At 39.1% G+C, this 22965-nt stretch overlaps 1 protein-coding gene and 1 long non-coding RNA gene across 3 annotated transcripts in view; one reads left to right on the top strand and one right to left on the bottom strand.

Annotated features, from left to right (window-relative positions):
* The window catches only part of Tbc1d5 (TBC1 domain family member 5), a 433073-nt gene extending 416579 nt beyond the window's left edge, over positions 1-16494 (bottom strand). Inside the window, 2 exon segments of the mRNA XM_027394567.2 lie at positions 10457-10515; positions 16357-16494. The gene's annotated coding sequence lies outside the window, so the exon portion shown is untranslated.
* A 163-nt stretch (positions 16495-16657) lies between these two features.
* On the top strand, positions 16658-22371 carry LOC107978326. 2 transcript variants are annotated; one of them, XR_003481032.2, is made up of 3 exons: positions 16658-16871; positions 21285-21365; positions 22300-22371. It is a non-coding gene; the product is annotated as an uncharacterized LOC107978326 (long non-coding RNA). The 2 variants fall into 2 exon arrangements; XR_004772172.1 differs by lacking the exon at positions 16658-16871 and adding an exon at positions 20664-21063.
* Positions 22372-22965: the final 594 nt, after the last annotated feature.

Genomic DNA, 22965 nt, shown 5'->3' with positions numbered 1-22965 from the left:
GGTGGTGGTGGCTCAGGCCTTTAATCCTTGCACTTGGGAGGCAGAGGCAGGTGGATCTCTGTGAGTTCGAGGCCAGCCTGGTCTACAGAGTGAGTGCCAGGAGAGAGGCTCCTAAGCTATACAGAGAAACCCTGTCTTGAAAAAGAAAAAGAAAAAAAAAAAAAGGTAATCCTTAAGACTGGTTTGGTTTATAAAGGGGAGGTGAGGGCAACAAACTATAATCACCAGTGGAAATAAAAGCATTACTGCCAAACTTACAAAAATAAGATGGATTGCAAGAGAAAATTATGAGTAACTGGCAACAAGCTAGATAGCAAATATGAATCGACTAACCCTTAGAAACACACAAATTTCACCTAAACTAACTCACATGGAAAAAAAAAATCAGCAAACCTGGTAAATCTGTAATTTAAATGTCCAAGAAAATAAAATCCAAAACGGGTGACTTCGTTGGTGATTTCTATTAAACATTCATAGAATCCAGACTAATTTCTTTCTAATTTTTTCCCCAAAATTTAAAAGGAGGAAAACACTCCCATGACTCATTCTATAAAGCCAGCATTGTGACTGGGGATGTAGCCCAGATGATTACAGTACCTACCTAGTCGGGGCAAAGCCCTGTGTTTGATCACAAGCACGCTATCAATCTGCAGCATACACTTATAATCCCAGCACTAGGAAGCAGAGGCAGAAAGATCACAAGTTAAGATCATCCTCAGCTACATAAATCCCAGGCCTACCTGGGCCTCATGTGACCTGTCTCAAAAACCTTCAACAAAGTCTAACTGACAACATACTAAAAGGATTATATACCATGACCAAGTGGGATTTATCAAAAAGAACACAAAGATATTCAACATAAGACCAATATAATACATGTTACTAGAAGAAATTACAAACACAACATTATCAACTGATGAAAACAATGCATCTGACAATACCCACATATAAAAAAAAAGTGAGTGCTAAAAACAACCACTCAGGAAACTAGCAAAGGGGACCATAATAAAGGACATTTTTAACCACAACTAGAAGCTTTCCTTCAAACATCAAGAAAAAAGACAAAGGTGCCCATTTTTATCTGTAGCAGGCTTTCTTTCAGGCCACCAACCAGCTCCCAAATCATGACATGGAAACTTATTATTAATTTGAATGCTCAGTCTTAATTTAGGCTTGTTCCACTGGCTCTTAATCTACATTTGCCTCAAGAACTTTTTAGCTTTCTTTCATTCTGTATGTCCTACTTCTTGTCTGGCTGGCTGGAGGCAGACTGCCTAGCTGGTCCTGGGTGTCTCCCTCTTTTTTTCCCTTGTTCTCTTCTCTTTCTGCCCATCCCAGCCTAGATTCTTCCTCCTACTTACTCTCTCTGCCTACCAGCCCCACCTATGCCTCTACTGCCTACCTATTGGATGTTCATCTTTTTATTAGACCAATCAGGTGCCTTAGGTGGCAAAGCAACACATGTTGAAATCTTTAAAGGAATGCAGCATAAACAAATGCAACACACCTTTACACAGAGTAATATTCCACAGCATAAACAAATGTAACATAGTTAAAGTAATATTCATCAATATTTACCACTGTTATTGAACAAGATACTAAAGTTGAAACACACACACACACACACACACACACACACACACACACACACACACACACACACGAATAACGTCATCAAAATTGAAATGGAAAGAAGTAAAACTATATATTGATTAAATGAACCTACACATAGAAAACAAAAAAGAATCCATAATAAATGAACTACAGCCAAAAATTTCAGCAAGGTTACAGCATATGACATAAACACAGAAAAATTACCTGTGATCCCATCTGGAATAAATGACCCAAAATAGAAATCAAGTCAGCTATTCTACTTACAACAGAATCTAAAGAATAACATACCTAGAAATAAATCTAAAGGAGGTACAAAACTTGAACACTGAAAAATTACAGTCTTGTTTAAAGAAATGAAAGACCTACATAAGCAGAAAGACATTCCATGTTACAGGCAGTACTAACAAAATCACCGTTAACTGAACCTTCTGCATGTCTAATTAACTAATTACAACTGCCATAACTGTGGAGAGGTTGCATAGCCTAATAGCCTAATTACAATTTATTGTGAGTGGGTGCGCCTCTTTTTTCTTTTTTTTTTCTTTTTTTTTTTTTCTTTTTTTTTTGAGACAGGGTCTCATTATGTATCCCTGGCTGTCCTAAAACTCTTATGTAGAACAGGCGGGCATCAAACTCACAGAGATCCACTTGCCTTTACCTCCCAAGTGCTGGGATTAAAGGCATGTACCTCTATTTCCAGTTTATTGTGGGTGACTATAAACCTATTGAAGCCATTACTTGTCCTCACTGTTTGATATAACATCCGTATTGCTAACAGGTAAAATCCTTTTGGAATGTTAGCAATATGGCCGTTATATCAAACAGTTAGTGGGCTCTTCCACTATCCAAAAGGTTAATAAGAGTTTTCAGATAGATCTTCATGTTCCCATCATTAATGAATTTGGAAAGTACCTTAATTTACTCTTCTTTGTTCTGTTACTATAAAAATTTCTTCACACTGTTGCCATATTGGAATATGGAATTTGAGATAACTTAAATCTGTGTTCCACAGCCACAGTCACTCACATTTGGCTCCAGAATAACAACTACTTATTCCCCTTTGAGATTAGTGATTTTCTGTCAATATTAAGATGTTAGTATCATCCAAACATTTGATGTACAGATTCAGTGAAATTACATCAAATCCTAATGACAATGCTTATAAGAATGGTAAAATTATTTTAAAACTATAGTAACAGTTACACAAAGCCATGGCCATCTGGAAGCCACTGCATTATATACTTTTCAATTGAACAGATATTGGTTCATGTGAAGCATATTTCAAACTGTTAAAAAGCTTTGTTAACCAGCTTTATAATACTCTTCCTCTTATGAATCAATTAATCTTCACATGCCTCCCTAAATCTTTGGCACCACCCTTGCTACTCTTTTGGCCTCTCCACCTACATTTCTGCTCTTCTACGGTATGTCTGACAGAAAGAAAACTACTGCTCAAAGCTCAAATTTACCTTCCTACTCCACAACACCTGGTCTCAGGTAACAGGTGCTGTAGTCCTGGTCAAACATGCTAAGAAATCCCGGCTCCTTATCTTGTAACTATACATTCCACCCCTAAAATTAAATAACCAATTTTTAGCAGCTCTACTTTAACTTCTTTTCCTTCCAGTTAAAAGAACAATTACTTCAAAATAGCATAAATTTCCCTCCCTTAATTCTTCTTCCAATGTGGCCTTTTGTTTCCAAATAGAGATCAAGAAACTCAACCTCTTAAAACATACCATACTTTCTCCTTTTCTAAGCCCTTGGGTAGTCTCTCATAAAATAAATTCAAACTACCTCTTCTTTATATCATTCTTAAGTCCTGTCAGTCACCAAATGGATTTATCATTTTTCTAGCACACCACAGAGTTCACGATTGGATGCTCTGTCTTAAATGTTTTACTATTCTGCCAAATACGTCATCCTCTAAGACCTAAAGGCTTTTGTTAGTCTCAAAATATTTAACTTTCTTCACATTCAAGATGTTACCAGACTGCAAAATGTTTACCCATTTTAAAAATAGTAAAAGGATAGAAATATATAACTCATACATAATAAAATATAATTTCTTTCTTTAAAGTCCCAAAACACACACACACACACACACACACACACACACACACACACACACACACACACGTAGACACACACACATGCATGTACAAACATGCACATATGTACACCCCAATAGTAATTTTTAAGGGCAGATGCACACATGGAATCACAAAGACTGTGATAACACAAGTCAGACAAAATAACAGCATAGGGGAAGTCCTACAACTAGCCAAAGAGCTACTGGCAACTGGTAGCTGCTGAAAAAAGGAAAGTTGGTTTTCTTTAATGAGTAACCACACTCCAAGGGAGGTCCTATGCTCAGGAGCAGTTGGTCAATATAAACTGGACTCCATGGTTTTGTTTTGGTTTTTTTTTTAACCTTTATTTTTAAGAGAAAATACATGAAGTTGGGTAATTGGGGAGGTAGGATCTGAGAGGAGCTAGGCGTGTGTAAATATAATAAAAAGATATAAGATTTATTCTCAAAGAATAAATAAAAACATTTTAAGTTACCATTAGAAAGCATTAACAATGATAATACTGGTGATAGTGGTGGTGCCCCAGGCCAACCCTATCTTAGTAACTAATATAGAATAATAATAACTTATTAAATTCGTCTAGGGTTGATGTAATATAATCTAGATTTTAATATATGAAAGACAGAGAAAATGGGAAGAGATAGACCAAATGATACCTATCTCACATATCAGAATAAATTAGAAATATACATTAAAACCAATTTGTGAAATGGATCTCATTCAAGTGTAAGATTTTGTATTTGAAAAGATATATTTACTAAACTTAAATGTCATACTGCAAATCTGTCACTCTTCAGTATAGGAAGCTACATTACAACATTTCCTACATTAGGAAAATTTCCACATTAGGAACATTTTCTCAAACGCCCATGAAATTACTGCATCCCATCATACTCAGTAATATAGTTACCTAGCTCCTAAAAAAAAAAAATCAGGCTCTTCCAAAACTCTGCCAAGGACACTAAATCACAATTGGTGCTTCTTGTTCCTGCTCTAAAAAAGCAAACTTGGTCTGGTTTTTTTTTTTAACTTTAAAATATTTATTTATTTATTTATTTATTTATCTAGACAGGTTTCTCTGTGTAGTCCTGGCTGTCCGGGCACTTGCTTTTTTATTTTTTTATTTTAATTAGAAAGAAGATTATTTTACATGTTAATCCCAGGTCCCTCCCCCTCCCCTCCTCCCCTGTCCCCCCAACTAATACTCTACCTATCCCATACCCTTTCTGTTCCCCAGGGATGGGGAGGTTCTGTTTATAGGCCTATCATACTGAGTTCAAATTAACTAAGAAGGCATGTGCAACTTGAAAACAAAATAGCATTTGCCCTGTTCTTTACTTTAAAGTCACATTATTTTATAATTCTGAATTTCCAAATAACATAGGAGAAGGGAGTAAAAAAAATTAGGGCACAGACTGAAAAGCCTGATATTAGGAGGCACTTAGATTAAATAAGCAATTTAAGACATAAAAAGAAGAAAACACTTAAGAGTTTATGCCCATCACTCTTCTACTGCCTGGGCTATTATATAAGTGTTTTCTAATCTGCAATTCAGCACTCTTTCACCACCAATTTCAAACAGCTTTCAGTCAGCTTGAGACCAGAAATAATCTAGGCTCACCCTTGCTGTCCAACTCCATCCTGCATGATACAAACAAGATGCTCTAGCAAGTGACCTGATTCAAGTTTGATATACCTGCTTTAAACTTGTTTAGTCTTGTGTGCCTTTGCCAATGGCTGCCTTGGTCCAGCAAAGTCTTCTCACCTATTTGCCAACACTTGAACTATCCTTCAAAGCACGGTTCAAGTTTCCTGTCCAGCTGAAGAAGGTTCAAACTCCAAAACTGGATTATTCTTTCCTGCCTTGAGTTCTGACAAAACCACATACACATTTCTTATCATACTCTTTAAAAATGAAAATTATCTCTTCCCACAACTTCGAATGCTACCAAACCAAGAGCCAATTTTCATTTTTATAGTTTATCTTATTATAAGTGCCAGTCAGTAAATATCTGAATTGAACATAAGTGCTAATACTTATATCTGGTTTTATATAATTATTTCTTTCCAATGTTTAAGATTATAAAGTAAACCAGAGTTGTTCCTCCAACTACACCCGTCACCTCTATCCTAGCGCTGACTCCCAACAGCTCTTCTAGACAACATCTACTCTAGACTAACACCAACAGTTCCTGTTCCTCCCTGCGTCACTTCCCACATATATCCATTAAGGTAGGGAGCACCAGCTTGTACCAACAATCCCATGTGCCTTCATGGATAGCCCTTGCTTGCCCTGACCCCAGATGGGAGACTTACACTCCTCTCCAACTGCAGTCCACCCACCCAAACTAGCTTCCCCAGTCCCAGTCTAGACCCATACATTTTGCACCAGGACCCAGCCCGGTGAAGCCACTAGAGCCTTCCCTCCATATGCAGCCTCCTCAATAACCAGTATTGACAGGGTTCCACATGCGGTGCCAAGGCATAGTTGGTTAGCTGCACCCACACCACCCCAACCTCCAGGCTTAGATCAAGAGGCAAACACACACCAGCACAGGTCCCTGTATCTACTAGACTTCACACCATCTACATCAATTTTCAGGCCCTACCTGAAAGGTTCAGGCATTATGCTGGCCTGCCCCTGTTACCTGGTGGAACAGGCAGTACCCTGATCAGCCCAGGGTTCCATGGGAACTAAGTCTGCACGCAGGTGCAGAGGACCCCTTTAAAAGACAGATTCCTGCCCATTTACACACTCTCTACACTTGCTCTCTACACTTCTCTCTCTAATCTTCTCTTCTCTGTCTGCTTCTGCTACTCTTCTCTCTCTCTCTATGGCCACCAGCCATGGCAGTCAGCCATTTACCCTGTTTCTCTTCTCCCTACTCTGCCAGGCCTATAATAAACTGATTAATATGTCTAATATGTCTCATCCTGTGTCTCATCTTGCGCCCCTTCTTCTTCATTTTTAATTTAAACAAAAGAATAACACTACCTGACTCACATAATCTGTGTTCTGTCCCACTCGATCCTGTCCATATCAAACACAAAAACAATCCACATCTCCAAGTTGCATCACAAACACACAAACAATATGAAAGAGCAAGACAGTACCCAATGCAACCACCCCAAAAATTCAAAAAACCCTATAAAAATGTTCTCTGGTTCATCTAATTACCTAGATGAACCCAGGACACAAAATGTAAAAGAACATTGATAAACTTAATCAAAGAGTTAGAAGATTACACAAAGAAACAATGATTTAAAAAGAAAATGAACCTTAAAGAGAATAAATGCCTAAGTAATACCCATGAAAACACATATGATGAGGGAAGTCCTTCTGTGTATGTTTATCTTATTGGTTGTTGAATGAAGCACTGTTGGCCAATAGGGAAGCAAGATAGGTGGGACTAGGAGTCAAGGAGGATTCTGGGAAATGTAGTAAAGAGAAGTCTTATGATCCAGGTAGGAAGTGTCATAGCAGGCAGACTCAGAATATAAGCAGGGACAAGCCGGAAATCGCTCTCTTCCTCCTCCTCTCTTCTCTGTGGGGGTCACCATGTGATTGCCCGGAAAGAGGACGTATGCCACTGGCGTCCTCCGTAAGATAAGTCTTTATAAAATATGTAGATTAATAGTTATGGTTGATAAATAAGACTGAGCAAGCAGATAAGAAATCCTAGTCATTGGCCAGCAGCACTGTAAATAATATAAGACTCTGTGTGTTATTTTGGGCACCCACATGATGGCAGGGCTTGGGTGGCTGGTGAAAAGATTTATCGTTAATCACAAACATAACATGAAGATAATCAGGGATTTTAAGATCAAATTCAATAAAGAGTAACACTGGAGAGAACTCGTGATAAAATGAAAGTAGAATAACTCAACATTCCAGTTAGAAATCCTAAACGGAAGTCTTACAAGTAGAATGGATGAAGTAGACAATAGAACATTAGAACTTGAAGGCAAAATAGAGGAATTAGTCTATATATATATATATATATATATATATATATATATAAAAAGAATGTATTTTAAAAATTAACACAGGAAAGGAACAAGCAAGAACTGTAAAACTTTAACAATAAAAAAATTAAATCTTCACATTAAAGGATAGAAGAGGGAGAAGAACCCAATATCAATGGCATAAACCAGATCTTCAACATGATTATAAAAGAAAATTTCCACAGATAAGACATATACATACAGATACAAAAAACTCACACTGTACACCAAATAGACAAGACCAGAAAATAAACTCCACATAGCACATAGTAACTAAAATACTAAATATAAGCTGCAAAAGAAAATACAAAGGTCAAATATAATGGAAAACCCACTACAATAATCACCAGTTTCTCAGTTTCAAACTTTGATAGTCAGAAGACCCTGGAGCCAACCTTGACTACTGTACCCAGCAAAACTATCTGACATAGCTGAAGGAGAAAGACAAAGTTTCCATTATGCAAAGAGGCTAAAAGAATTTATATCCAGCAGTCCAAGACTAAAGAGAATACAAGAAGTAGTACTTTGGGCTGAAGAGAGGAATAAGCAGAGCCAAGAGAATATATATAAAAATATATATGAAAAACACAAATGAAACTGTAATTACCAAAATGCAAAGTAGACTGAGAACACAAAAAGTAAATGGTAACAAAATGATGGCAATCAATACACCTTTCCATAATAACTAAATATTAATGGCCTCAATTATCCAATCAAAAGACATATAGGCTGGCTGAATGAACTGAGAAACAAAATTCATTTATCTGTTCTCTTACATGAAACTCAGCTTTAAAGTTAAGAACCACCTTAAAGTGAACGGATAGAAAAAGTACTCCAATCAAATGAGAACAGGAAGCAAGAAGACAACACTATCCTACTATCTGACAAAATAGGACTTCAAACTAAAACTAATCAGAAAAGATAAAGAATAACATATTATTCTAATCAAGGAAACAATTAACCAAAAAGACATTACAAAACTAAACATATATACACCAAACTCTGGTGCACCCAATTTTATAAAAATCTTACTACTGCAATTAAAGACACAGATGAACATCCACCTATAATACTAGGTGGTTTCAATACCCCACCTTCTCTGAACAAAAGATACACAGAGAAACCTCAGAAATACATTAAGTAGACCTAACATCTATCTATAGAATAGTCTATCCAAATACCAGAGGATATGTATTCTACTCAGCAGCCCATGGAAGTTTCATGAAAATAGACCACATCCTGGGATGAGGACCCTAATGCTTTATCCCAAATCACACATAAAACTAACCAAAAAAAGAGGCCATGAACTTGAAAGGGAGGACAGGGACAGGGAAGATCATGGGCAAGGTTGGAGGGAGCAAAGGAAGGGGGAGGAAAGATGTAATTATATTTCAATTTCAAATCTGTAACACACAGGTGCACCCTAAATTCTCATGAACAATTAGTGTTCACATACATACAGATATACTAATGAATAGTATAGACCAGCAACAGAATTGCTAAGCTCTCAAAACCACTCCCAAGATTCAGCCTGTGCTATTCAAGATCACAGGCAATAGCTATTCTCTAGCACCTTTGACCATGGGCAAAGATGTGGTCAGTGGAATGGCAGCACTACAGGGAAACCAAAAGCCATTACTTTTCCTCCTCTTTTCCAATTTCCTGTGGCATCCCTGGCTGTCACTGTCTCTTCCAGAACTTCCAGTTCCATTCAAACTATTCATCCCTCTGATGCACTAGCTTCTGCCATACAACTTAGTTTTAAATGTCAACTTGCCACAACCTAGAATCACTTAGGAAGATAATCTGAATGATGACTTCTCTAGCTAGGTCAGGTAGGCCTGTGGGTATGCCTATGGCGCATGGTCTTATTAACAAACATAGAAAGTCCCAGTCCACTGTGGGTGGCACATCCCATCCACTGGACCCTGAACTGTATAAGAGTACCAAAATGTAGCTAAGTGTCAATATAAGAAAGCAGGCAGAGTAAAGTGCATTCATTTCTTTCTGCTCTTGAATGTGGGTGTGATGTAACTACTACTTGACTTCCTGAACAAATTTAAGCCATATTATCATTGGCGTTTTAGCACAGCAGCAGAAATGAAACTAGAACACCCAACATGCCTTTTTTCCTGCCACAGCCATGGCTTCTGTATTTGGATATTACCTGTTCTCATCTCCACTCCAAACCTAATGGAAATGTGGACATTTCTTTCTATGGCAAGTATCTTAGCCGCTCATAGACCACTGTTTGGTTATTGACCGTTTCCCTTACCAGTGAAATTAGTTCTTGATTTAACTTTCCTCTGTTGAATAATCTCCTAAGGTTACTATTTTCTAGGGAAAAAAATGAATTCTCAACTAAGCATGTTGCCCCAAGCCTATATCAGCACTTGGAAGGCCGAGAAGGGAGTGTGAGGCCAGCCTGGGTAACATAGTTAATACCAGGCAAACCAAAGCTACTGAGTAAAATCCTGTCTCTGGAAAACAAATCAACAAACAGAAAGAATTTACTGAATATATTTAAGTAAAGTATTAAAAACTTTCAAGTGAAGACACTAACATTATTCTGAACACAGATACAGAGAAAATCAGCCCCTAAATTCTTAAAAATAAAAATAAAGAATCTAACATTTTATTCATAGCAAAGTATTTCTCACTAGGATGAAGTCTTTACTCAGCTGCAATATTTGCCTGAATTAAATCAATCACGTACAATAAAAATGTCACTTTCTGAGACTTACTTAGTAGAGGGGAAAATTGGAAATATTATGGGATTTGGAGTCACTGCAGGCCAAGACATCTGTTCAGAGGGAAAAAAAAAATGTTAAGGAACTCCTGTCACTGACTTATCATTCAAATCCATACAACTCAGGACTTTTTTTAAACTCAGTACTTTTAAAAGATAAATTGAACTAGACTATTCAGTTAAAGCTATATGTTTATTCAAACATATCTCAACATAGTTGCTTAAAATTATAAACAGCAAAGTAAAAAAGAATCACCTTAAACATATGGAATACAATCATAATCTGTAAGTAGATCAATGTGCTAACAGCAGATTATTACCTAAAAGATGTCTCCACTCTTTTTTCAGTAATTATTACAAAAATTCCTAGTAGGACAAAATTGATGAAATAATTCACTCTCTGCCTTTAATCACAGCACTTGGGAGGCAGAGACAGGCTGATCTCTGCGAGGCCAGCCTGGACTAAAGAACAAATTCCAGGACACCCAAAGCTACACGAAGAAACCCTTGAAGAACAAACAAACAAATAAAAATCATTCTCTGTTCATATTGTATTCAGGAAACAGGGCAGTTCCACAACAAAAAGAACATGTACTATTTTTTCTTCTGAGTAAATAGCATTTTTTTGTTTTTGTTTTTGTTTTTATTTTTGTTTTTCGAGGCAGGGTTTCTCTGTGGCTTTGGAGACTGTCCTGGAACTAGCTCTGGTCGCGAACTCACAGAGTTCCGCCTGCCTCTGCCTCCCAAGTGCTGGGATTAAAGGCGTGCGCCACCAACGCCCTGCTTGTAAATAGCATTTCTTAATCTCTGAATCCATTGTCTGGATCTCTACAAATATTTTTAAATCCTATAAATGTACAAATTAAGATTAAAGATCAATTTAAAATTATAGACAGTGTGAAAGAATGAGAACTGTAAAGAAACAGGGACCTAACATTATTAACAGGGGTCTGCTGAGCATAAATTCCAGACATTTATATAAACCACTTATCTCATTTAAAACTTTATGAGGTAATTTTATGAAAAGGTTACACATATTTTCCAAGATATCTCTAACAAACAACAGAAGTAGAATTTCAATTAAGTAGTGTCTGGATCTACATTGTAATCCTATTAACAATTCTCACTTCTTTTCTCTAGTATAAGATGCCCTATGATAATATCAAAGTAAAAATAAAACATTTTTAACAAAAACAACTTGAGTCCTAGTTAATCTCTCAAGAATCTTTAATATCAAGCTTTCAAATAATTAACATAAATAATTATAGTTCAAATCCCAGCTTTAGTGAGTCTATGTTCAGGTTCTATAAGTAAACAGATGATAAGGATCTATCACATAAAGTTCTGAAGTGATTCCTACTTAATATAAACTTCTCACTGATGCTCAAAAATGAGATCAACATCTCCAAGCCATCATCCTACCCACTTCATTTGTGGGTTATTCATCATATGCTCATAGACTAGCCTACTCAACCATTCTTCCTAGTTGCTTGGTATATGAAAACAGGTTGAAATGTTAAGTAATTGTCTATGATCCTCGTCAAATTTTTGATATCTATTTCTCGTAGCTACACGGGCATCAATATTTTACATACCACTCCTTTTCAAACAAAAACAAAAACAAAAAATAATCCCACTTTAAAGAATGATATTTTACAAACATATGCACATTATATAACTCAAACAAAAATTCCATAATAACCACATTTATTTACTGTACATAACCCACTTGATATTTTTTTAATTATTTAGGAAAGTAGAGTAGCAGCCCACTAAACTGATCTCACAAGGATTAACCTACAATTAGAAGAATGTTGCTCTAGTTCTAACCCCCACTAAGGAAACACTGACTGAACTTGAGTGTTTCACCTTCTTCCTCTCCACAGTGAAGAAGATAAAAGACAAGGAGGGGAAGAAAGGAAAAACTTCTCTAGCACATCAAAAGAATTAGTTATCAGTCCACCCAATACAAAAGATCTATAATCACTCTAATCACTTTAACAGTAGACAACTAAGCACATTCATAGTATTTGACCAATTCCACCACCATTTTCATACTTTCATCTCAAACAAGCTGAACAAACTAAATAATTTCCAATGTCTATTTCAGGCAACTCTTCACTGATATTTATAAGGCTATTCTGGAATCATATACAAATGAAGTGAAAACAGAATAATGGACTCATATAACTACATGCTCAGGACTCAACAAATTATGAAATTCTTTGATGTCTAATCACAAAACCTCCTGTTATTCCACCCATTCAGACTTAAAAACACGAAAACTACAGATTCTTTCCACCTAATCACAAAGGCATGGCATTATTACAATAGTATCTACAATAATTTCTTGTGATCTTCAGATGCTGACCCCCCCCAACCCGCCCCGTGAGACAGGGTTTTACTATATAGCCCTGGTTGGCCTGGAACTCATTATGTAGACCAGGCTGCCTTCTATCACACAGAGATTAGTTTGTCTCTACCTCCCAAGTGCTGGAGTAAAAGGCAACCAAGTCATGCCTGGCTATGAAAAAGATGTGCTGTCTTGAAGTTCTTCCATGATTAAATACTGCACTGATTTCTTAAAGTTTCTTAAATCAACTGTTTTTAAAGCCTTATTAGTCAATACAGAAAGAATTACAATGCTTCAAATCAAGTTTTACAGAGATTTCTCCCGTATCACCAGGACTATAAAGCCCAATGAGTAGAAAATATTGTTTTTCCATTAAAGCTCCATATTAGCTAGAATGTCAAAAATTAGAATGTTTTCTTAGGATGTTTCTTAGTTAGGATGTTTTCTTAGCAGAACCCCATAAAAATAACCTAGGAATACTTATGAGTATCACTATTCCACATAACCAGTCATAACTAATTAGAAAGGTCTATTTCTTAAGTGTAATTTTAACAGATTTTTGTTTGACCTAAGTATATCAGAATTATAGAATGTGAATGTAACTTTACTCCCCCCAAAAAGAATAGTATTGGTTTTACAAAAGAGTTAAACTAAACAAAGAAGATTCATGAAAATTAATTGTACAAGCAACAATAATTTCTCAAGTTTTAGTCCACACAACATATAACACATACCATTCTAGTGATCTACCCATATTGAAAGAGCTATTCTAGACAGATATAAAAGCACCACTATTCAGACTGATACAGAGAATGACACAAAAAGACAGTTGAAGGGAGGAAATAAAACATATACTATTAAACTTAAAATATAATCCTTTATTCATGTGTTGGCCTTCCTACATTTTCAGTGTTCTAGTATGTAAACGATCAATGGTTAGTTTTTATTGCCCTTAATAGCCAAATGGAAAGTCAGTAATTTGATTGAATTCTAAACCTAAATATTAAGGAAACAAATACATAGTGACAAATACAAAGAATTGTATGAAATATGTATCATGGCTGAAAGGAGGCAGACCGAGCTGGGACATGAAGGGCTAAAACATTTCCCAAGTCAAAGCAGTGGCAGAAGAAATTTAAGACTGGAACAGCAAATATATGCAAACAAATGCAAGCACAATACAATACGACTTTACAAGTACATCTTAATTCAGCCTCTTCAGAAAGGACCATAAGCATTGAGGCCTTTTAGTGTTTGCATTGACGCTTTTCATTTTAGAAGAAAACAGGGCAAATAAAAATGTGACAATTTTTACTTTTAAAATGAAAATAAATGTCCTAATTAGCAATACAAAAACTTACTTTTATCAATTTACTTTCTAAATATTAATGCTAATAATACTAAGATACTTGTACAAGATAATTAAGATTTCCAAGGACTCATAAGTCAGCCAGTCAGAATCCCAGCTTAGTATCAGCTATGTAAATCAGGAATGTGATTCATCTTCCAGTCTCTAAGTCCTGAGTTGTAAAGACAAAATGAATTAAGATATGTAATGTGTTTAGGATATAAAGGAGCAAGGTAAAGTAATAACTAAAATTAAGATTATAAAAATTATGGGATTGGAAGTAGTTGCTATTAGACTTTCATAAAGTTCTTTAAAACATAACTACTTAGCTTCTACACGGGCTCTGCATTCAATTCATTGTACCATAAAAATAATAAATACAACCATTTTTATGTATGGAAAGCATAAGAAGTTATATGGAACACTTTAAGCTCTTTCATTTACTTCATAAAAATTATGTGAAGAAAGGAGAAGCTGAATGCAGCTAGGTCACCCTTTTTTGTGGCTCCAACTATTTAAAAGTATGCTTCAGATCTCAAGAACACACTACCCAACTGAGGCTACACTTGAAGACATCAGACTTCAGACATCAGAATTAATGGCTTCTGACATTAAAGAATCTTTGACCCAGGCCATTCTGGTCTCCAGAGCGAGTGCCAGGATAGGCTTCAAAGCTACATAGAGAAACCCTGTCTCGAAAAAAAAAAAAAAAAAAAAAAAAAAAAGAATCTTTGACCCAATTTGGGCTACATTTGGACTCAAGACTCCTAGCCTATGTCTTACTAAAGCTCAATTGCTGAGCAAGTTTTTCAAGAAGCACACCAAACTACTAAAGCAAAATACAAAAGGTCCAAACAAAAACGTGATGAAGGCACCACACAACATACAGAATATGGAATGTGTACCTCTTTTCCTTCTGACATCCGGAGTTGGCCGGCTGGCTCACTCTACGCCCACTAGCAAGCTTTTTTATTTCACCCTGCCTGTGAAGCTTCCTATACCAGGCATCTCCACATCCAGACGTTATCTGCATCTTTGCTATAGAAGAGGGTCTTTCCTGTCCAGCACCACATGAGAAATGACTATCAAGTTGTATCAATATCCCATCTACTACATTAGTATCACATTTTAACAAGAACCCGAGTGAGTCAGGTTTGAGCAGCAATCTCTCTCTCACTGTTGCATCCCTTTACATTCAAATTTGGGGATGTGGTGATGGAAACCAAGACCTAGAACCCTACAAGAGCAACGACAAATAACCTAAAGGAGAATATCTTGGCCCCTGGATTCAAAGGTTTCTTTTCCTAGTGCGCCGACACTTGACGAATCATGTGCAACAGCACAATATAGTAAGAGTTGGTTTATGGACTATATATAGTTTGATGTACTATTCGTACAAAAGCACTAACATTGCCGCACAACGCAGCCCAATCAGTTTACCATGTAACCTGCATGTTAAAGTTTCCGGATTCCTTCCAATCCACTTGAGATATGAGACTGCAGAAAGTGATGGGGGCGGTGTATAAAACATGTAAACTTCAAAAACTGTTGACATTCTCGAACGCTGAGTTAGTTAATAACTTAAAATAGTGAAACTCAAACTATCCATTAACTAGTATTGCCCAAACTCTAGATCGCGTCTGCACAGAATGTTTTGGAAGATTAGTACATTTCCAGAAAAAAGAAAAAGAAAAAGAAAAAAACGGGGTGGGGAGGGCAACTTTCACCAGTTTTTCTCGGTTCCTGACAGGCCTCGAACTTTCTCGCTGTTGTGAATAACTTAAGTAGCCTAGGACACATGAAGGCAGGGGAAGGGTTTCTCTCTTCCCAGGCTGCTCTTCCCAGGGCACGAGCAGCTGGACTTCCGGCCTGTGAAGGAAACGTGCTACCCAGGGCTCAAATAAACAGGGGACCCGACACAGGAGGAAGTCGGGCTGGCTGAGCCACCCGGCTCGGCCCGGTGGCCCCAGGGGCCTCCACCCGGGCCTCCGAGAAGAGCGGGGACGGGACCGCCCGGCTCGCCCGCCTCCCTCCCCAGCCCGCGCGGTCGGCCGCGGCCACCTTAGGCCTTCCCGGGCGGCGGGACGGACAGACGGACGGGCCCGCGGGGCTGAGGGGCGGCCGGGGAGGGAGCGGGCGTGCGCGGCTGGCCGGGGACGGCGCTTTTTCACCGTTAGCGTCGTTATGTGGTTACCTGTGCGCGGCAGGGCTCCCCAGCTCCTACTCCCTGATCCTCCTCCCCTCCTTCCTCTCTCTCTCTCTGTTTCTCACTCTCTCGCTCTCTGTGTGTCTCCCCCTCAGTCTGCCGGGCTCTCGTGGAACCTGAAGGGCGGGAGGTGGCGGCGGTGACCGGCAGGCACGTGACCACGCTCGCGCCGTCACGGCGTCCGTCCGCCTGCCTCCCTCCCGGCGCTCCACCTCTGCTAACCCGGGGCCGGTGCGCAGGCGCGCGGCCGGCGGGGCGAGCCGGCGGGCGGGGCTCGGGGCCGCCCGGGGCTGGGGTCTGGGCTGGGACGGAGCGACGGGGTCGGACCGCGCGTAGGGCCTCCGCCCTTCCTGTGCGGCCACCGCAAGTCCCGGCCGCCGGCTTCCCAGAGTGGGGCTGGCGAGCAGCGAAGTCTGCTCGGGGAAGGTCCTGGGAGTCTGGCGCTCCTGCCCAGGGACACCTGTAAATGGCCTTCCCGTCGCCACTGGGCCGCAGCTGTGCAGGTAGATGCTGACGGCTCCTGCCACACAACTGTTTGGAGGGACGCCTTAGCACTTTGTGCAAAACCACAGAGAGATGTTCATTTTCTACCAAGCCCACGCCACATAGGTTTTATCTTCTCATGCATTGAGTGTAGTCTCCCTGACAATTTTGGCAAATTACAGCCTGGTCTTGTGACCCTCTGCCCCTGCTTAATCGTGACATAGGGTTACCTTTAACCTCCAGCGCTGGCATGTGGTGTTGGCTTCTCCAGTAGGAAAACATTTGAGTGGTAATGGTAATTACTGTGACAAATACCTCAGCTAGGTTTTTTTTTTTTGGGGGGGGGGGGAGGACGTGTATCTCTTTTATTAGTCTATCTTTACCAAAAAAAATGGTAAATTGGTTGTTATGTTCAGAATAAGAAAACAGAGAGCAGAAGTTAGCTATCTTCCAAGGAAGGCATAGCACACTTCACATGGGGATTCCCTGTTTTTCTGGTGTCCTTCTTGCTATAGCAGAAGCAGAACAGGTTGAATGGGCTAAGTTCCTGCTTCTGGCTAGATGTAATCACTGCTGATAAATAAAATTAAAAAAAAAATGTCCTCACTGAAATTCTGGCTAAACTCATCATTGCATTAGACTGATGAGTCCTCACAGGGTAGAGAAACAGGACTAGCAACAGAATCCTAAGAAATTCGAGGATCACACAAAGAATCGAAGCTGTTCTTTAATACTGATCTTTTCCCAGCTAATAGTCGGCCATATGATGGTATGCTACGAGGTATAATGCACCCTCTTCTCCAGCCCCGACACACCTCGCCCCAGACCCTCAGCTTCTTCCTCGGCTTCTTCCACTTTGCTGGGGTTACTGGAATTGTAGGGGTCTCTATGTGGTCACCAGATGAGACATCTCTAGCTCCTCTTGAAGCTCTTTATCTCATTAATAAAATAAGAAAGGACTGAAAGCTCAAGGGCAGTTTTATAAAACTTGTAAGCTATAAAGCTCAGCTGCTTCTCAGGGGAGGAGGAGGAAGGAGCTGAGGTAAACAGCCATGAGTCTATGGAGGTTTGAATGAGAATGGCTCCCATAAACTGATATATTTGAGTGTTCAATCATCAGGGAGTGGAACTGATAGGATTAGAATGATTAGGAGGTGTGGCCTTGTTAAAGGAAATGTCTTACTGAGGGTGGGCTTTGAGGTTTCAAAAGCTCATGCCAGACCCAATCTCTCTCCCTCTCTCTCTCTCTCTCTCTCTCTATCTATCTATCTATCTATCTCTCTGTCTCTCTCTCTCTCCTCCCTTCTTCCCTCCTCCTGCCCTCCAAATGAAGATGTAGCTCTCAACTACTTCTCCAGCACCATGTTTGCCATCCAGGCTGATCAACCATGATGATAATGGGCTAAACTGACACTGTAAGCAAGCTCCAATTCAATGCTTTCTTTTATAAGAGTTGTCCTGGTCATGGTGTCTCTTGACAGCAATGGAACAGACACAGAAGGCAGATACATGGCTAACAAGCAGCTTCGTAGTGGGGAGGGAAGCTTGACAAACAGGAAGAAAGCACAAAATGTCGGGAGGGAAAGCCCAGGGTGTTTAGGAAAGCATGCTTGGGAAGAGATAGAAGACAAGGAAAAATAACTCCTTTCTGAAAGGCAGGCTGCCTTACTAGCCACACAGCTGCAGCCCTGCACAAGGGATTGGAGTCTAGGAGGAAAAGGAATATCACTGCAGAACGAGTTAGCCCAGCTAGCTCTCTAAACTGAACTTAAGATGAGTCCAGCTGTCCAAGGGCAGCCGGAGGGAAGGGCCCTGTCCAACTGAAATATTAGGTCTGCAGGCGAGAGAGTACATTGTCTTGATAGGGAGTTTTTTACTCTAACACTAGCAGTAAGCACCCAGCTCACCTACTAAAATATGAGACAAAAAAAAGGAAGAAGATATGAGAAACAGCCCAGTCGTTCCCATAAGACAGGGATCTTATAGGGCAGCGTAAGGGGACTGTCTAGAGGTACAAACAGTCTCAGGATTAGTGCACCTCCAGCTTGGAGGACCTGCCCTGTGTTGATTAGTAAAGTGGTTGCTATGGCCCATAGGCCCTCCCAGGGCAGTTGCTATGCTCTGCACACCCAGAGACATAAAGCACAGCCCCACCAGCTAACTTCTGATTGGTTCCTTTCCATGAGGAGGGCATCTGACCAAGTGACCAGGACAGGCCCAGCAAGGTCAGGTGAGCGAATGTTAACCTGTCATGGCTGCCAAAACAGGAAGCGGTGGGGGTGGGGGGGTGTCTGATCCCTTCATTATCGTTTAGATCACAACAGTAACTAAGGAGCTGGTTTCTCCCCAGCATGTTCTTTATCCCTTCAGAAAGAGCCTGTCTGTAAGATCCCAGTGTATAGAGCGCCATGAATATTACTTCCATAAAATAGGAACATGGTTCATGTGCTTAAGGTGGGAGAGTTACACTTTAAACCAACAATATCTATATGAACTCTTTGTCTTGGTTGAAACAGCACGAAGCATAAAGAAATGCAAACCATGCTTAGGAACTGTGGGAGCTACAGGGACAGCCTTGACTATAGCTAACTTCTAAGCCTTTGTGAGCACTCTACTCCATCTATTCAAGCCAGGCTAACATGTTAATAAAATGTAATAAAATGCTGCAGTCTGGTGTGTCCACTGGGAAGAGAAAGGATTGTGGCTTTCTCATTCTTAATTTTGTATCATTTGTTGCTGAATTTTGTATCATTTGTTGCTGTTTTCACCATAAAACTTTGGTGCATTCAGTCCCATTTTGGTTTTCTTGCTTCTGGGAGGACCTGAAGAAACACATGTTCATTTCATACTTGGCTTCATTTTCAATCTACAGCTATAGGACATACACAGGTTTGGCTGCAGATTAACAAGTTGAGACAGCTTAACTCTCACTCTAGCCATAGCAAACAAAATTGGCACTATTTTTTTCAAATCCCTACCAAAAAAAAAATGAAAATAAAAAGCTGAAACCAAAAATCGATTTGTATGTAGTGTCTGCATACCTATGCGTGATAGACTTCTGGCTCCTCCTCCCTTCCAAATCTATTTTTCTCTTCTTCCATTGGAATTGAGTTTCAGCTGGGAACACAGCCATCCATCTGGAGGCTACATTTTCTATTCCTCTTTGTGGCTGGGTGTGGCCATGTGACTCCTTTTTCATTTTCTATATTACTTGCTGTACCACAAAAATACAAAAAAAAAAAAAAACCGCACACCCTATAATGTTTCTCACTCTCTATTTCTGCAGTACACTGTACAGAAATACAGACATACTGACCTAGCTCAAGATGCACAGCCTGGCAGAGCAACCAGACAAAGCTGCTGGGTCTCTGGATTGCTGCATGAAAAACTATCTAGCCAACATTGACTTCATTCACCAACTTTTATTAGAGAGATAAACACATAACTTATATAAGCCACTGAATTTTTAAGACACACACACACACACACACACACACGGGAAGGGAATATATATTGTTATATACAATAGTAACTAAGGAGCCAGCTTCTCTCTATCTTGGTCTTTAATATATATATATATATATATATATAATATATATATATATTACAATTCTGGCAAATAAGTTGTTATGTGCAGAATCTTATAAAAACTGTCTAGATCAAAAAATAAAAAAAACTGTCTAGATCATCTTTTAAATCATAAAAATACAAATGCATTTTCTCCTAGAAACATTGATGTTGCATTTATAGATACCTGGGGTTAAATGCCTTAATACTGTAAAGTCCATTTTACATCATTATAAAAAAAACACAGCTCATATTGTAAGCTCCTATCTTCATTAAATGTTTGCCCCTTTCTGTTTTGAGTGGCTGCTTTAAAGATCTGACATTCCATAGGATATGTGTTTTATTCAGCTCCAGATTTGTAGAATTTTAAGAAATGTCTTATATTTGATGGAATTGTTTGGTTGGTTGGTTTTTGATATAGTCTTCCCTATTTGGCCCAGGCTGGCCTCAAACAGTCTTTTTACTGAGGTATCTAGGTTACTGAGGTCATGAAAAGACTGAAACAAAAAGAAGCAAGTATGTTTCACATTCTAGAAATCATCGACTTGCTGTACGACTAAGCAGAATATTATTATGCGATGAAAAGTACTGCAGCACTCTGAAGACCCCTGTGGAAGGCCTCACCCTCCCTGGGGAGCAGAAAGGGTATGGGATAGATAGGGTTTTAGTTGAGGGGGTGGCAGGGGAGTAGGGGAGGGAGAGGGAACTGGGATTGACATGGAAAACAATCTTGTTTTCTAATTCAAATAAAAAAAATTGGGAGGAAAAAAAAGTACCAGAGTGACACAAATTTAATCACATTTCTAAATTCATAGCTTCTATAGGTCAAGAGTCCATGGTTTAACTGGGTATTTTTTTGCTTCCAGTGTCTCTGCATGTTTGTGAACAGTTGTTAGCTGAAGTTGCAGTCCATCTGTGTTTGCAGCCTCCAGGGGTTGGTAGCAAAGGTGAGTAACTTGACAGTTTTAGAATGAGAGGCTCAGTCTCTAACTGTCTGTGTACCAGCGGCTGCTCACAGATCTTGCTGTGTGACCCTTACCACACAGAAGCTTGTTTCACCAAAATAGTGCCATAAAAGACAAAGAATATAATCATGTATGTGACATTCTACTAGCCCTTCTAACATGGTCTTTGTTAGAAAGCATGGTTTAAGTAGAAGGTATTACATAGGTATGCACTGTCAAGAGACAAAGATAGAAGCTGCCTTCAAGTGTGCCTGCCAATGACATGAGCACACATAAATAAGGTGTGAGCATGTAGAATACTCACACAAAGACTCTTGACTAGATCATGAAAATAGCCAAACATTTATCTGAAAGTGCTAAATTCTTCTAAATTCAATATAAAGGGAAGAGGGTCTAATGGTAGAATTCTTTCTATCCAGAATAGATACATTGCAACACATGAACACAAGTAGTTGAGCCCAATGGTCACCATTGGTTCATTAAGCTAATGCGTAGGAAGAAATTATTTTTAAAAGATGATTGGAATATGAATATTGGAGGCATGTAATATATTTTTGTACCCTGGGAAATGTATAGCAAAAATGTTTTATTTGGTCTTTGGCACATTCAGTTGATTCCAGCCATTTGAATAACCAGTTAAAAACGCACAGTGGACACAAAAGAAGATAGAGGTTTAGGAACCAGTGTTGGAAAAATATCAATTAGCTACATCACAATAAGTATGCATAACAAACAACCCCAGTATCTCAATGACTTGAAAAACAAATTCTTATTTCATTCAGTCAGAAGTTACAGATTGGCAGTAGGTTGGTTACCTGATCTCAATTCCATTAGCTGTGCCAAAATGGGTTTTGTTGGACTCTAGACTTTTGGTTGAACTCAGGTCTGTTCTACATGTGTTCTTTTTGTTTTCCAGGTGTATTCTGGGAGGAGAAGTTTGTTGTAGTCATTTTTCTATTTCTGTAATAAAACACCATGACCAAGGCAACTACTGTCTTAGTTAGGGTTTTATTACCATTAAGAGACACCATGATACCTGGGCAGTACACACCTTTAAGAAGTGACAGTGAGCCACTAGGTCTGGCTTGAGCTTCTGAGACCTCAAAGTCCACCTCTGGTGACACACGTCCTCCAACAAGGCAATGTCTCCTAATAATGCCAACAAGAATACACTTGTTAATCCTTCCCAAATAGCCACCAAAGTGGAAACCAAGAATTCAAATGGCACATCTCATTCAAACCTCCACACAGCTACATGCAGCATATTTGTGTTCTACATATGGCAGATGACAGAAATACAAACAACAAAGGGACAGTGTGTTCTTAAAGCTTTGTCTCAGAATTCACAATGTATCAATTCCACTTGCATTCTACTGGCTTAAGCAAGCCATCCCACAAAAAGGCCAAGATAATATGGTGCTGGAATATATTCTGCTTAGTCTAGTTGGAGGTGATGTGAAGTTCCATGACTGAAGAGGTGATGAACCATTCCAATATAAGGAGAACTGAAGAAGGAGAAACAGTGGTACAAGGCTATTGATCACAGGTGAAGGGACCAGCTCCGCATTTCGGCAGCTATAAT

The sequence above is a fragment of the Cricetulus griseus genome (assembly GCF_003668045.3).
Source record: "Cricetulus griseus strain 17A/GY chromosome 1 unlocalized genomic scaffold, alternate assembly CriGri-PICRH-1.0 chr1_0, whole genome shotgun sequence".
Taxonomy (NCBI): Eukaryota; Metazoa; Chordata; class Mammalia; order Rodentia; family Cricetidae; genus Cricetulus; species Cricetulus griseus.
Note: the sequence above shows the minus strand (reverse complement) of the source record. Positions and strands in the feature narration are given on the sequence as shown.